The sequence below is a fragment of the Prionailurus bengalensis genome, chromosome B2 (genome assembly GCF_016509475.1).
Source record: "Prionailurus bengalensis isolate Pbe53 chromosome B2, Fcat_Pben_1.1_paternal_pri, whole genome shotgun sequence".
NCBI lineage: Eukaryota > Metazoa > Chordata > Mammalia > Carnivora > Felidae > Prionailurus > Prionailurus bengalensis.
Genome location: NC_057349.1, coordinates 37,379,617 through 37,393,467, shown reverse-complemented (window position 1 = coordinate 37,393,467; position 13,851 = coordinate 37,379,617). Strand labels below are relative to the sequence as shown.

The following is a 13,851-nucleotide window of genomic DNA, read 5'->3' as shown; positions in this document are numbered from 1 at the left end:
TGGGTGGCTCAGTCAGTTAAGCATTCGACCTTGGCTTAGGTCATAATCTCAAGCTTCGTGAGTTCGAGCCCCATGTGGAGCTCTGTGTTGACAGTTCAGAGCCTGGAGCCTGCTTCAGATTCTTCTTTCTCTGCCCCTCCCCCACTTGTGCTCTGTCTCTCTCTCTCTCTCAAAAATGAATAAACATTAAAAAATTAAAAAAAAAAAGACTCAGGAATCCTGGACATCACTGAATTTTGAAAAGGAAGGATGATACTTGTGGGCATGTTTAATATGTCCTACCCTGTACATATAAGCATTACCCTAACAGGGTGTGCCTGGTGCCCAGTCTGACACACCTTACAGAGAACCTCTGCCAGGATCAGAAAGATAGGATGGAGGGAGTGAGCCAAAGAAGAGGGCTGAAGGGTGGAGGTGGAGGGACCTTAAAATGAGGGAGAAACTCTGCTGGAAGGACCAGGAGGAAATAAGGGGATGTGATTCCGGCTGTTTTCCAAATCAAGTGGATCATTTTAAATGAGGAGAGCATTTAGGTCTGATGCTCAAATACATGCCTTTGATAACTTTGCTTACAATCAGCCATAAACCAGGGCCTTGAACCGCCTTCCTTGGAGTTTGTTGTCAGTAGCAGCACACATTAATTATCTTATATGCAACAAAATGTTTTTATTAGCATAGATCTGAGAACTCAAAAGAATACAACCCAATTGCAGGTGCGTAATCAAACACTCTATCCAGTTCCAGGGTTGCAGAGATGCAATTTACTTAAAATCCCACTGTCCTACCTCTTACCATCCCAGATCCTTTTCTACCTAATTCATCTACAAGACGAAGTAGAGAGACACACATTGATTGAGGGCCTACTATTACCAAGGCATAGTGTTGTGTTCTTTCCATATTTCAATCCTTTTTAATTCTCAAAATAGCCTTATGAGGTCAATGTTACTAGCCCCATTTTCTGATTGAGTAAACTGAGGATACCACCTATTTGCGGGCTTATGGATGAAAAGGAACTTGTCTGATTGACAGATCACGAGCCACACTGCACTGCTATGTGGTGACCAGTCATCTAAGACCTTCCCTTTTCAGCTTCCCAGTGTCAGTAAGTTCTTCCCAAGGGGTTAGGTTCTTTCTTTAATTTGCATTACCCTCTTTCAATGAAGTTTCCATCGACTGGAATGCCCTGCATACATTTCACAGCCTGATAATTCCCTTTCCACAGACATGTGTTAGCTCCCTAACGTAGTTCTTCTGGAGATACAAGAACCTTAGCATCCCATCCCCACGGCTACCCCCAGCCCTCCTCCCTCCACCACATACACATGCATGTGCACACATGTACACATACAGGTATAATCATTTCCACCTCACACAGGAAAACTGAGGAATACAGGAATTAACTTGTTCAAGATCATACCCGAGTAGGGTACATTTTTATAACAGTTGTTTCTTCCAGGCACTGCTGACAACTGCTGTCATTCCTAGAAAGCAAGAACTTTAATTCAGAAATACCCTCTAGGAATCTAGCCTACAGAAATAATCCAAAGTGCCTTTTTGCAAATACCACTTCCTCAGAGAGACCTTCCTCTAACCCCCTAAGGAAAACAGTGTCCCGCATCAGCTGGATGTCTCCAAACCCCTACTTGGCATTACCTCTCTTCACAGAGCTAACTGATAGTATGTATTTATCTGTTTTCCTTGTCTGTCACCGTCAGTAAAATGTCATCACTCCAAGGAAATAAGATTTTGTTGACCAGCTCCCAGAACAGTAACTGGGATATAGTGGGCACTCAGTAAATATTTGTTATGTTAATTAGCTAACTAATTAAGTACTTGAATAACATTTACACACCAAAATGCTCACTGCAGCATTATTTACATAGCATATATATAGAATGTAAATATATATATATATGTAATGTAAAATTCCAATTCTAGAGAACAGATTATAATGAGAAAATATTACATAGCCACAAAAAGTAATATTTATGAAAAATTTAATGAGTTAGAAAAAAAGGATTATGAGATAATGCTAAGTGAAATAAGCAATCTATAAAATTGTATATCCATTATCATCTTAACTATGTAATAAAACAAAGCATAGAAAAAATTGGAAGGAAGGAAGGTAGAGGGATTGTGAGTTATTTTTTTTCCTTCTCCTTTATGCCATTCTTTCTTTCCCAATTTTTTTTTGCAAGTGATGAGCTATACCTTAATAATTACGAAAAGTAAAATAATACCTTTTAGATGTTCTTACCTCATCAGGCAAAGCTATGTGGCTTACATCTTTAGGACTTGCTCTCTGCATGAACTGTATTCCTCTCTGAATTCCTGTAAGATAATGCATCTGTGAAAGAAAAGTTCCTCAGAAACCCTCCTGAATGGCTTAATATAAATGGTTCATAATGGAAAATTACTTCTCTCTGTTGAGGATGTACAAAAGCTAGGTGCAGATATATACTGGCCGACACTATAGTGTTCTGAAATAATGATAGATGTCTCCAAAGATTCTCATTTCTGTGTCTCAGAAATGGACGCTCTTGCCAGGAAATGGAAGGGGAGCTGTTCTCACAAGCCCAGTCACCATTTAGGTGTGGAGTTTAGTTTGGCTCCCTTTAGAAATAATTATTTATAGGTTTAATATGCGTAAGACAGACACAAAACAACCAAAAAAGTGAAAGACAAAGGAAGAGAGAGAGAGGAAGAGTGAGGTGGTGAGGTTAATCAGAGGATGGGTTCGCAAGGAGCTGTGGAAGTCAACCTAGGCTAGTTACTGAGAAAGAAGAGCACTTTGAAAATTCTAACTGTGGGTGCAGAAGGGAGAGAGAGCTCAAACTCAGGCATCAGGATTCTCATAGGAGAGTAGTTGGGGCTTGATGTAGAGGGGTACAAATCTGGTACATATTAGGGACACCTATTTCCTTTTTTTAAAAGTTTATTTATTTATTTATTTTGAGAGACAGAGACAGCACAAGTGGGAGAGGGGCAGAGAGAGAGAGAGAGAGAGAGAGAGAGAGAGAGAGAATCCCAAGCAGGCTCCATGCTGCCAGTGTAGTGCCCAATGCAGGGCTCGAACCCATGAAGCCGAGAACTCATGAACTGTGCCGAAACCAAGAGTCAGCTGCTTAACTGACCCACACAGGCACCTCTAGGGGCACCTATTTCCAATAGGACTGTTGACCTCCCTCCTTCTCTTTATTCCTCTCTTCCTCCCTCCCTCCCTTCCTTCCTTTCCTTCTTTGTTCCTTCCTTCCTTCCTTCCTTCCTTCCTTCCTTCCTTCCTCCCCTCCTTGCTTCTTTCCCTCTTCCTTCCCTCCTAGCATTGGAGAAGGAGAAATAAACAAGACAGATACACCTTTGTGGAGTTTTCAATCTATACAATACATATTTATGTAGTTTCTGATGATGACAAAAGCTTTGAAGGATATAAAACAAAATAATAGGTGAGAAACAGTTGGGGTGGGTTGGAGACCAAAGGTGGTGATATGTAAGCTGAGAACTGAATAATAAATTGATAGTCATAAAGATTCAGGGAAAGAACATTCCAGACAGAAGAAGTAAACAGCAAGTATAAAGGCCCAGAGGTAGGAATATGATTGACATCTATGAGGAACTAAAGGAAGGCCAGGGGGCTCAGACGGAGTAAGCAAAGGATATCTGGGAGGGGCATGAGGAGGGAGACATGTAGGCAGATGTAGCCTATGATGTGAGGCTTGCCACGCTGAGGAGTTTGGAGTTTGTTCAGGAGCCATGGGAAGCCACTAGAGAGTTGAAAGCAGAGGAGTGACATCATGCTCTTAAAAAATCACTCAGGTCGCTATGTGGAGAATGTGTCCTAGGAGGGCAAGATGGACGCTGACAAAGCAGTTCGGGGACAGTCCAGGTGAAAAATGGTAGTGACTTTGGTCGGGATAAAAAAGGAGACAAGAAGAAGCAAAGAGGTCTGAGGCTTTATTTTAAAAGATTTCAGACAGAATCTGTAGGTGGAGCTGTTGTGAGATCTGAGGAACCATGAACAAGCCCTACGATTTTTTGCTTGAGCAAGTGGTACCATTTATTGATATGGAAACAATTAGGTGAAACATCTTGGGGTAGACTTTGGCATGGAGCATGAAATTAAGGGTTCTCTTTGGAACATGTTAAGTTTGAGATGCCAATTAGACATTTAAGTAGAGATTTCAAGTGGGCTGTTAAGTGTCTCAATCTGGCCCTCAATGGAGAGATCAGAGCTAAATATATAAAATTTGGAGCCATTGGTGTATAATACATTTTAAAGCCATGAAACTAACTGAAATCACCTGGTGAAAGAGAAGAGTGCCCACGACTGAGCCCTACTACACTACAACATCTGGAGGTTGGAAGAAGCCAGAAAGGTGGGAGAAAAATCAGGAGGGAGTGATGTCACAGAAGGCCAAGGAAGGAGGTGCTTCAGGCAAAAGGGAGGAGTCACCTCTGTCTAAGGGAGGTGTGAGTTGGTCAGGATATCCTAGGCTATGCTCTGGTAATAAATGAGCACTCCTTCTCAGTAGCTTTTCATAACAAGATGCATTTCTCATTCACCTGTGTGAATACTGTGGGTCAGAAGAGCAGAAGCTCTGCTCCACAATCACCAGGGACCCAGGCTGACACAGATCCCCAGAGTGAGAGGAGGGAGAGCATGGAAAACTGCACAGCGAGTCTGCAGTGCTTCAGCCAGGGGTAACACATATCATGGCAGCTCACAGCACACTGGCCAGAACCACCCATGGGCACCTCCCCACCTGCAGGGGTTCTAGGAACTGGGTGCTGGCATGTGGAATAGTTGGTGACTTGACTGCCCTACCGTTTGCTGAGAGGTCAGCTGAAATAAGAGCAGAAAACTGATATCTGGTTTTAGCAATGCTTAGGTCCCTAATGATGCTTAAAAGGCAGTTTCAGTGGAGGAGACAGAATGAAACTCCATTGGACTGGATTGAGGAGACAATGGGAGGTGAGGGAATAGAGACGGTAAAGATAGACAGTCCTGATGAGGCATTTTTTAGGAAAAGGGACCAGAGAAATAGATTACCCGAAGGTTAATGGGTAGAAGGAAAATTCTGGTAAGACAGTATTTTTTCCTTCCTCTAGGTATCTAAATGTCCCTGTGTCTCTTACTCTGCCATCCCCCTATAAACAGATGACCTTGTCCTTTATTTCACTAATGAAATCAAGGCCAGTGAACACTGAATGTTTTAACCTTCCACTTTGTGTCTACAAATTCAGATATATCTACATCTAACTATAACCAAGTCAACATGGATTTTAAAATATGATTTTGTGCTGATGGAAATAACCCAAGGACGAGGGGGAGATTGCTCAAGTAAGAGAGAAGGGTTAAGGGAAGAAGGCCAGGAGAGTTTGGGAACCACAGCCTGGCAGAGGGGTTGGCCTTTGATAAGATGGTGGATGCTTGGTCCCACTGTCGCCTGGATTGCAGTGAGTCCACTGGTAGACTTGGTGTTGGGAAGACAAGGAAGCCCTTGTCCTGTTGTGTTTATTTCCCCAATGAGATGAGGTTGTCACTGTGGAATGAGCCTGGCTGAGGTGGTCCAGAAGCAGAGCACAGGGACAGTGGAACCTGCCTGACAGTTTAAACCACAGTTGTCTCCCTCCATTGCCAGCCCATACCTTGCAACTGCGTTCAGAATTCTCCTCCTGTATTCAAGTAGTTCTTGAGCTCTAAACAGCTTGTGGTGGGAAGGTTGTTAGATGACTCATTTTACTTATGATGACAATAATAACTCAGTTTTACACTTTTACTTTTTGTAGTATATGCCATATTTATTCATTCATTCCATCAGAAACTTTTAAATAAATGATTCATAGCTGCCATATTCAGCTTTATTATTGTAAAATATATACATAAAACTGAATTAGAGATGCATGTACAGTTTAACGAATAATGCTTTTAAGAAAAAAACAAGTTAACTAGAGATACCTCATCCTTGCTCATTCATTCAGTTGACAAAGCTTGTTTGGAGTATATACTACATTTGGCACTGAGCTTGAAGCTGGGGCCTGAGGGATGGAGGAGGCGTGTGGATGAAGTAGTCATACAAATAGCTCCCTGCAAAGGCATTCAGCAGTTCTAAAATGGAGACACACATAAGTGCCACCATCTCTTAGTAACCCTTCACAGTAACATTAAGAGACAGGAGTTCTTACTAGCTTCATTTGATAGATGAAAAGCATGAGACTCAAAGCATAGGTCGTACAGCTAGTAAGGGAAACCAGCACTCAAACCCACATGTTCCTGGGTGCCTGGGTGGCTCAGTCGGCTAAGCTCTTGACTTCAACTCAGGTCATGATCCCCCCAGTTTGTGAGTTTGAGCTCTGCATCGGGCTCTGCACTCACAGTGGGGAGCCTGCTTGGGATTCTCTCTGTCTCTCTCTCTCTCTGTCTCTCTCTGTCTCTCTCTGCCACTCCCTCACTCAGGCTCACTCTCTCCCTCTGTCAAAAATAAGTAAACTTAAAAAAAAGACCACATCTTCCTACTTTAAATTCTATCGCCTTTCCCCAACCACAGCACAAGAGTAGTAGAAGAATAGCCCAGTGTTCCCCTCTAAAGCAGATATTCTCCAATCATTTGAGGGAGGGGGAATTGCCTGACAAGCCTGTGAAAAACTCAAGGCACCTCTGCCCAGGGATGCAGGGGACGAGTTAAGGGTGTGACGTCAAGACCCAGAGGTCACTTGGGCCCCAATTCCCACTGCAGTCAAAGGAAGCCCTAAGATCCTCCCAATCTCCATTCCAGTCCCTGAACACCGTGGGCCCCTCCCCACACCATGGCTTTCCTCTCTGTTCCCTATGCAGGGAGCAACACCAGCCTCCATTTCTCCAGCCCCTGCTCCTCAGTTTCTTTAAAACCGCCTTAGGAGGAATGTTTCTTGAAAAGCTCTCAGCAATCTGACCACACCCCTTCTTTCGCTTTCTTGCAACCATCTACACCATCTGCACCATATTACCACCAACACACTGTCTATGAGTATTCACCTGCTTTACAAAGTAAGCTTTGACCTTCCCATACCCCCCCCCCCAGTGCTTTCTATCATAAGGTCAAGAATAATAATTTTTTCATTTATCTGTAACAGTCACCATAGAAGAGGGTTGTCAATAGAGCAGATACTCAGTACTTGTTGACAGATGGTCTACTTCTCCAGTTGACTCACTGCCTAAGTGGATAAACAAATGTTACATTTAAACAATGAAATTCTTTCCAGAGAAAAAGCAGTCAGGATATAGAGGGGTCAAAGGGAAAATAATGGCCTCTTGGATCCTTTTCACCTCTTTCTCCTGGCTATTGCTCATTTAGGGATGGGAAATTATTCTCTGCCAAAGTATACACTCTTAGAACCTGGACCCTGCCCCTTATCTCTAGAGTATCCCCCTGCTTCAGTCCAACACCGCCATTTTAAGTGCATAAACTCTTGGATTGTGGAGTCTCTTCAGGGTACAAGCTCCATGTAGATTAGGTAAAAATAAGTACTTAACTGGACCTGACCTAGTTGGCTAACTAATAAAGTCCTCCTGACAGAGAACCGAGGCTCCCCTACAACCCTCCCTTTACCTCTGATCCTTACCCAGCCCCTGGGATTCTGGGTAAAGCAGCTCCTCCTGGCCATCTGGTGCCTGCCCCAGCTTCCCATTCATGAACATCTCCAGCTCTTCTGAGCTGCCATGTGCATTCATGGTTTTCAGTGCACATCCCAAGTCATGAGTCTCCCCAACTGCCTTTTTCTCTTGACCTCCTGAGCCCATAGGTCTGACATCAGTGGTTTGCTGGTATTCATGAGATCATTTCCACTTGGCAAATGATTTTCACTTAGCAACACAGCATGCAGAAGGAGGTTTCTGGAGTGGGACAAACCTGGGATCAAGTTATGGCTTTGCCATTTTGCTACCTGTTGTCTTGGGGTCACTTTTAACCACTTTCAATTACCTTACCCATAAAATGGGCCCAATACTACCTAGTTGACAGGGTCACTGTGAGAATCAAGAGAGACAACCGATGTAATCCCTCCAGCACATACAAAGTTCTCAATAAGCATTAGCTTCCTTCCTCCACCATCACCACCAATGGCAGTGTTGTGAAGATTAGTTAATATCTGTGAGTTCATATTTATGAAGCATTAAAAGTGCCTATCACATAGAAGACACACAAAAAATAATTTTTCCCTTCTTTTTTTGCCCCCAAGGAATGAATATGAGCATATCCAAACTTCATTTCACTTTTTGCTTATTTCCAAGCCAGAGAAACAGAATCTTATTTAAATATACATGCATTTCATGGAAGGTGCCACTAGGCTAGAATGGATTCTTTTTAATCCTCTTTTAAGAATATATCAAAATAAATTTGAGACGACAGTAGAATCCATTTCTAATTTAGGCACAGATAGAAAACCTGCCTCATTTTTCAGACATAGGGCATGTGAGCAGTGCTCTAGCCATTACCCCCAAATCACAGACTGACATGAGAACTGAACTCATCAGGGTGGAAGCCAGTCAATAGGACCCTGTTAACCGTGGCCTTTGGAAATGGTCAGGACACCTCAAACTCAGGGAATCCTGTGTTTTTCAGATTCTGCAGAATTTGGCACCTCTTACTAAGCTGAAGAGGAATGCTACCTTTCTGTTCAGTGGTCCTCTCAGTCAACTGCCCTTTAACTCAAAGGGCTAGAGCACACATGTCCTTCCACCCAGATTTCCAGTGTTGGCCCAAATATTGGGCATGGAATTGGACACCAAGGCTGCCACATCTATGGACTGAAATCGATGGAAAAGACTCCATAGATCCAGTTTCGCCTGGCAGCAGGAGCCACAGCATGCTGTCTTATTTAATGGAAACGTTGCTGGCCTCCAGATTCCTGAGTTAACTCCAAAACACAGAAATGCCAACATGACCCAGGCTGTTCTCCAAGCTCCATGCCTGTGTCTGTCCACGAGTTTTTCTAAGCAACCCACATGGGCACTTTGTCCTGAATGAGAACACTCACAAAACAAAAACCCCAGAGAAGCTGGGTTAGGAAAATGAAGGTCTTCTGCAGATGATCTTCAGGACCATTCTTTAAAGGCTTTATGTTCCTGCTGGAAATGGGCCACTGCCCTCAAGCAGCTGCCATTCTTTCAGAGCCTCCAAGCCTGTCCACTTGGTTGGCACACTGGGCCTTTCTGCACCCCCTCAGGCTAATGTCCAGGATGCAGCTGAAGCAGGGGGGTGAATCAGACATGGTTACCAAGACGAAAGAGAAACACAGCTGGCCTCGAACACTGCCCCTTAATTCCACCCAGCCCACATGGTCTGCACTTCTGGGCCGGTGAGGATTGCTGGTGGGATGTGTGATTTCTGGCACCAGGAGTCAGGAACCCATTTGATTTATTTAGATGTGGTGCCACTATTGGGTGGGTCTCCTAAGGTTTCCGTGGCTTTCCACTTCAGATTTTCCCTTTACTCCACTCCCTAGAGCCCCTGCCAAGCCTACCATGCTTCAGCCTGGTCCAAGCCAGCCCTAAGAATCTACTAATTAAAGGTTCTCCTTTGACAGCTTTCATGTGGCAATTTAGGAAACTCCAAGGCAAGTCCTCATCTGGGGACTTTAGCCCAGGTGGTATCTTCTGGTTTGAACATAGGCCTTTAACCCCAAGGCCTTGGGCACCAACTCATTTCAGAAGTGTCAGTCAAAAGCGGGAAGTAGGTTGGGCAAGTGTCCTTGGTCACCCCAAAAGATCTACTCTTGGTCTTCACATCTGCAGTCACTTTGGCCGTGGCTAAGTGGTTTCGTCTTCCCCTCATCCTCAGATTCCATACCCTGCTGTACCCGCCCAGAAACCCCTCAAATTGTAGCTGAGCTGCTCCTGGCCCTTAATGTAAACAGAGCCATGGCACATGGAACTGCTTGCTGTGCTGACCTCCATCACCCAGGCAGTGGGGAAACATGGACAGCAGGCTTCTTGGCATCTGTTCCCAGACAGCCACTCTCAGTGATTCTGGCACTCGAGGGCATGACACGGCTCCCTGGGGAAAGTCACCTGCATGTCCACTCCTAAGGTGGTAGAACTAGGCTGTTACTTTTACCTGGAAGCATAGGAAGGATGAAAGTAACAGCAGTTGTCATTTGATTGGGTAATCATCCGAGAGCCACCTGTTATAGGAGATGAGTGACTTCGGCTGTCTGACAATGTCTTCGGTGAGGGTGAGGAAGGAAGGTGGTTCCCACTTCCCCCATGCAGGGGCTACATATGCGCCATCTTCCACATAACTTCCAGAAACCTCCTCCTTCCTAAATGACAGTGTCTTCCCCACAATGGCAGGGAGGAAGGTAAAGGCAATATCTCAAATGCCCCTTCTAATCTTTCTGGGAGATGATGGTCCATTTCTCTTTATAAAGATCTTCTAGCACCTCCCCATGGTGCTAGAAGCTGGACTGTATTCAGTCCAGTATCAGTGGGCCCTTTGCTTTTCATTCTAGAAGCTGCTGACTTGTCCCTTCACCCCAGAGTTTCTGGCTGTAGCCACCATTTCCTTTCAATGGCCCTTGGGACATCCTTGTTCCAGGCACCATTCCCAAGAGTGCTGGACCACTGACCTTTCCTTCATTTCCCTCCTGACCTTTATGTTTCATGCTGCCTTGATAGATTATCCCTTTTTCTCATCAAAATTCTTCATCTCTCTCCCTCATACTGGTCCATTCATTCTAACTTCTCTACACACCAAAGGATGGAATTCTCTTCTATTATATGGGGATATTTTTGTGTATTTCACCTCCATCAACATTTACTGAGAAATTTCAATGCATGTAGAACCTTAGATCAGATATTCTACAAAACCACACTGTATCCCTGCCTGTTGCTTCTCATTACTAGATGCATTTCCATGTTCTACATATTGTAGGCATTCATCATACCACTATCTCAAAGCCAGGTCCCTCACCTTCTGTTTTGAAAGCTTCCTCTCCCAAGCCACAGATTGTGTAATTATCCCCCACATCCAGCTTCCACCTTGTCTCAGCCTTGAATGTCCCCCACCCAGCTCTGAGCCTTCTTTTGCTTTCAGTCCCAAACACTGTAATCTAAGCCCCCTTCCCCTCAGAATCCACCCCATTGCTCACTTTTCCTCATTCCCTGGTGGTTCTTCTTTTCTCCCCTTCCTTCTTCAGTCAGAGGGAACTGAGGCACCCCAGGAATAGGTGTCTTTCCGAAGGAAAATATATTTTTGGCTCTGACCAGGAAATCATTTTTCAGCATGAATAACACAACTCTCCATCATTTTACTTTTGTTCATTTTTAAGCAATAGCTTAAGCAGCAGTAGGTTGTTTGGGGCAGCCAGGAAAATGAGCTCTGGCCCATGTGCTCCAGACTAAAGGAAATCAGACAGCAGGCCCAAAGGCAGTAGCATAAACTCTCCACTTCCGATGTTTTTCCTTTCCATTTGGTTTCCATGGGACCCTGTGTTGGGGGCGGGGAGGGCTTCCAAAAGTACGGATGTGTAATCTTTAGCAAAATAAGGAACCAGGTTTCAGGATGGCAAAAGAGAGAATATTAAGAAATGGGTGAGGGACCAGTACCTAAGAATTTTGTATGCCTAACATTTTCAGAAGCCCCACTCCAAGGCTAATTTTGAGAGTGCCTTATTGTCTGCCATTTCTACCTAAGTGTTGTTCATAATAAGTATCAAAACCCACAAGAGGTTGTACCTTTAGGGTTTGGAAGTGTTTCCCATCCCACTCACACCCTGGAATTGTAATGTCGTGTTTTGGGGACTGAGACTGAGAAACTCCTCTTCTTTAGGGTTGGTTTTTTTTTTTTTTTTTTGTCTGTTTGTTTGTTGGTTTTTGCTTTGTTTTGTTTGAAATTTTATACTGCCCCATAATGTTTTATGTGCTCTCCTCGGGGTCTGAAGCAGTCCTGTGACTCAGCAAGCCAGCAGGCTTCTCTGAGTCATCCCTATTTTCTGGGATTCGACACAGGGACCTATGATTGAAATTTGCTAAAGGAAACAACTAAGAGCTAGACATGGTCACGGCAAATGGAAACTTGTAAGGTCCAAAGCTTCAATGAGCAGCTGAGTCTGACAGACTAAACAAAGCTGGGGAGAAGGCACAATTTATCTTTTGCCATCACGCCTTCCTTTTCAAGCTCATATTTCCCCCATTTTGGCACCAGCCTGAGACACCATCTTATGTCTCATCTTTGCAGGACCTGTTAGCTAATTGTCAACAAATCATGGAGTTTTTCTTTGCTAGCCCTAAAATGGGGATGCCTTCAAGAGTATTTACATTTTTATAAAAACTTCTTGGAGTTGGAATCTCTAAGGGTGGGCTGTGAAGCATAGTGACATGTAGTGGGAGAAGGTGGTGTTGAATTTCTTTTTTTTTATAATTTTTTTAATGTTTATTTATTTTTGAGATAGAGAAAGACAGAGCATGAGCAGGGGAGGGGCAGAGAGAGAGGGAGACACAGAATCCAAAGCAGCTCCAGGGTCCGAGCTGCATAGAGCCTGATGTGGGGCTCGAACCTGAAACCACAAGATCGTGACCTGAGCTGAAGTCGGACACTTAACCGATTGAGCCACGCAGGCGCCCCAGTGGTGTTGAATTTCTAAAATCACACCGTAGAGGGGATATACCCACCCAGAAGAATGGTGGTGGAGGGAGGAAGAGCAGTGAATGCACTTCCCCCATCATATCACAATATGCTATACCAGAAGGAAGAACATTAAGCATCTAAAACATTCATCCATCCATCCATCCATCCATCCATCCATCCATCTATCCATCCATTCATTCATTCAAAAGAACTGGAGTTCAGCCTACATGCCGGGTACCACCCAGGTGCTAGGAATACTGCAGCAAACAAAACTGCCTAAAACCCCTTGCCCCACAAAGTGCACAAATTCTAGAAATAATAATAGAACATATGAAGTAGGGACACCTGGGTGGCTCAGTCAGTTAAGCGTCCAACTCTTGATTTCAGCTCAGGTCATGATCTCATCATTCATAGGTTCGAGCCCCACGTCAGATTCTGTGCTGACAGCAAGGAGCCTGCCTGGGATTCATTCTCTCTCCCTCACTCTCTCTGCCCCTCCCCTGGTCTCAGTCTCTCTCTCTCTCTGTCTCTCTCAAACAAAATAAAATAAATACATAAACATTAAAAAAATAACATATGAAGTAAACTATGTAAATAGTAAAACAAAATTCATGATTCTCTTTTTTCAGTGATACTGTAAAGAAAATTCCAAGTTTTGGACAAGAGAAAACACTAATGAGAGTATAATCTCATAAGCAGACCTACTCCTACCAGCTCATTTTGAGACCCAGCCCCCACCTCCTCCCTCAGATAGACTTCCCCTGGAAAAACTGATCTAAGAGCAGAATTGACTCTAAAAGCTGGACCATCCTTACCCCTTTACAACCATTTCTTTAACCAAGCCTTGGTTTCCTCATCTATAAAATGATATTTGACCAGGGATCCTGGAGAAGGTTAACTAAAACAATATGGAAGGAAGCACTTGATACAGTGGTTAGCATAAAGCATGTAGGAAACTCATTTTATTCTCCCAAAGGTCATTCATTCCTATTGGGTGGCAGAACCATGCATATCAATGAAGTTGCCCTTTTAATGCACCCTCCTCCTCTGCCCCCTCCACCTGGGATCTTCTGCCCCCTCTTTCCCACCTGGCAGGTGCTGCCGGTCTCTCGGAATCCCTCCGAGTCTCCCTGATGGAGCTGACCCTCTTTGCTGTTTCCCAGCGCCGGGCACATGTCTCCCTCGTGGCAGGCAGCAGCTTCCGCTGTGGTTGTTCCTGTTCCTTTCCCCTTCATGAGGCTTTGAATTC

At 44.2% G+C, this 13,851-nt stretch overlaps 1 protein-coding gene across 2 annotated transcripts in view; it reads left to right on the top strand.

Moving 5' to 3' along the window:
• The window catches only part of KIF6 (kinesin family member 6), a 387,728-nt gene that overhangs the window by 272,025 nt on the left and 101,852 nt on the right, over nt 1–13,851 (top strand). The gene's annotated exons all lie outside the window — the stretch shown is intronic.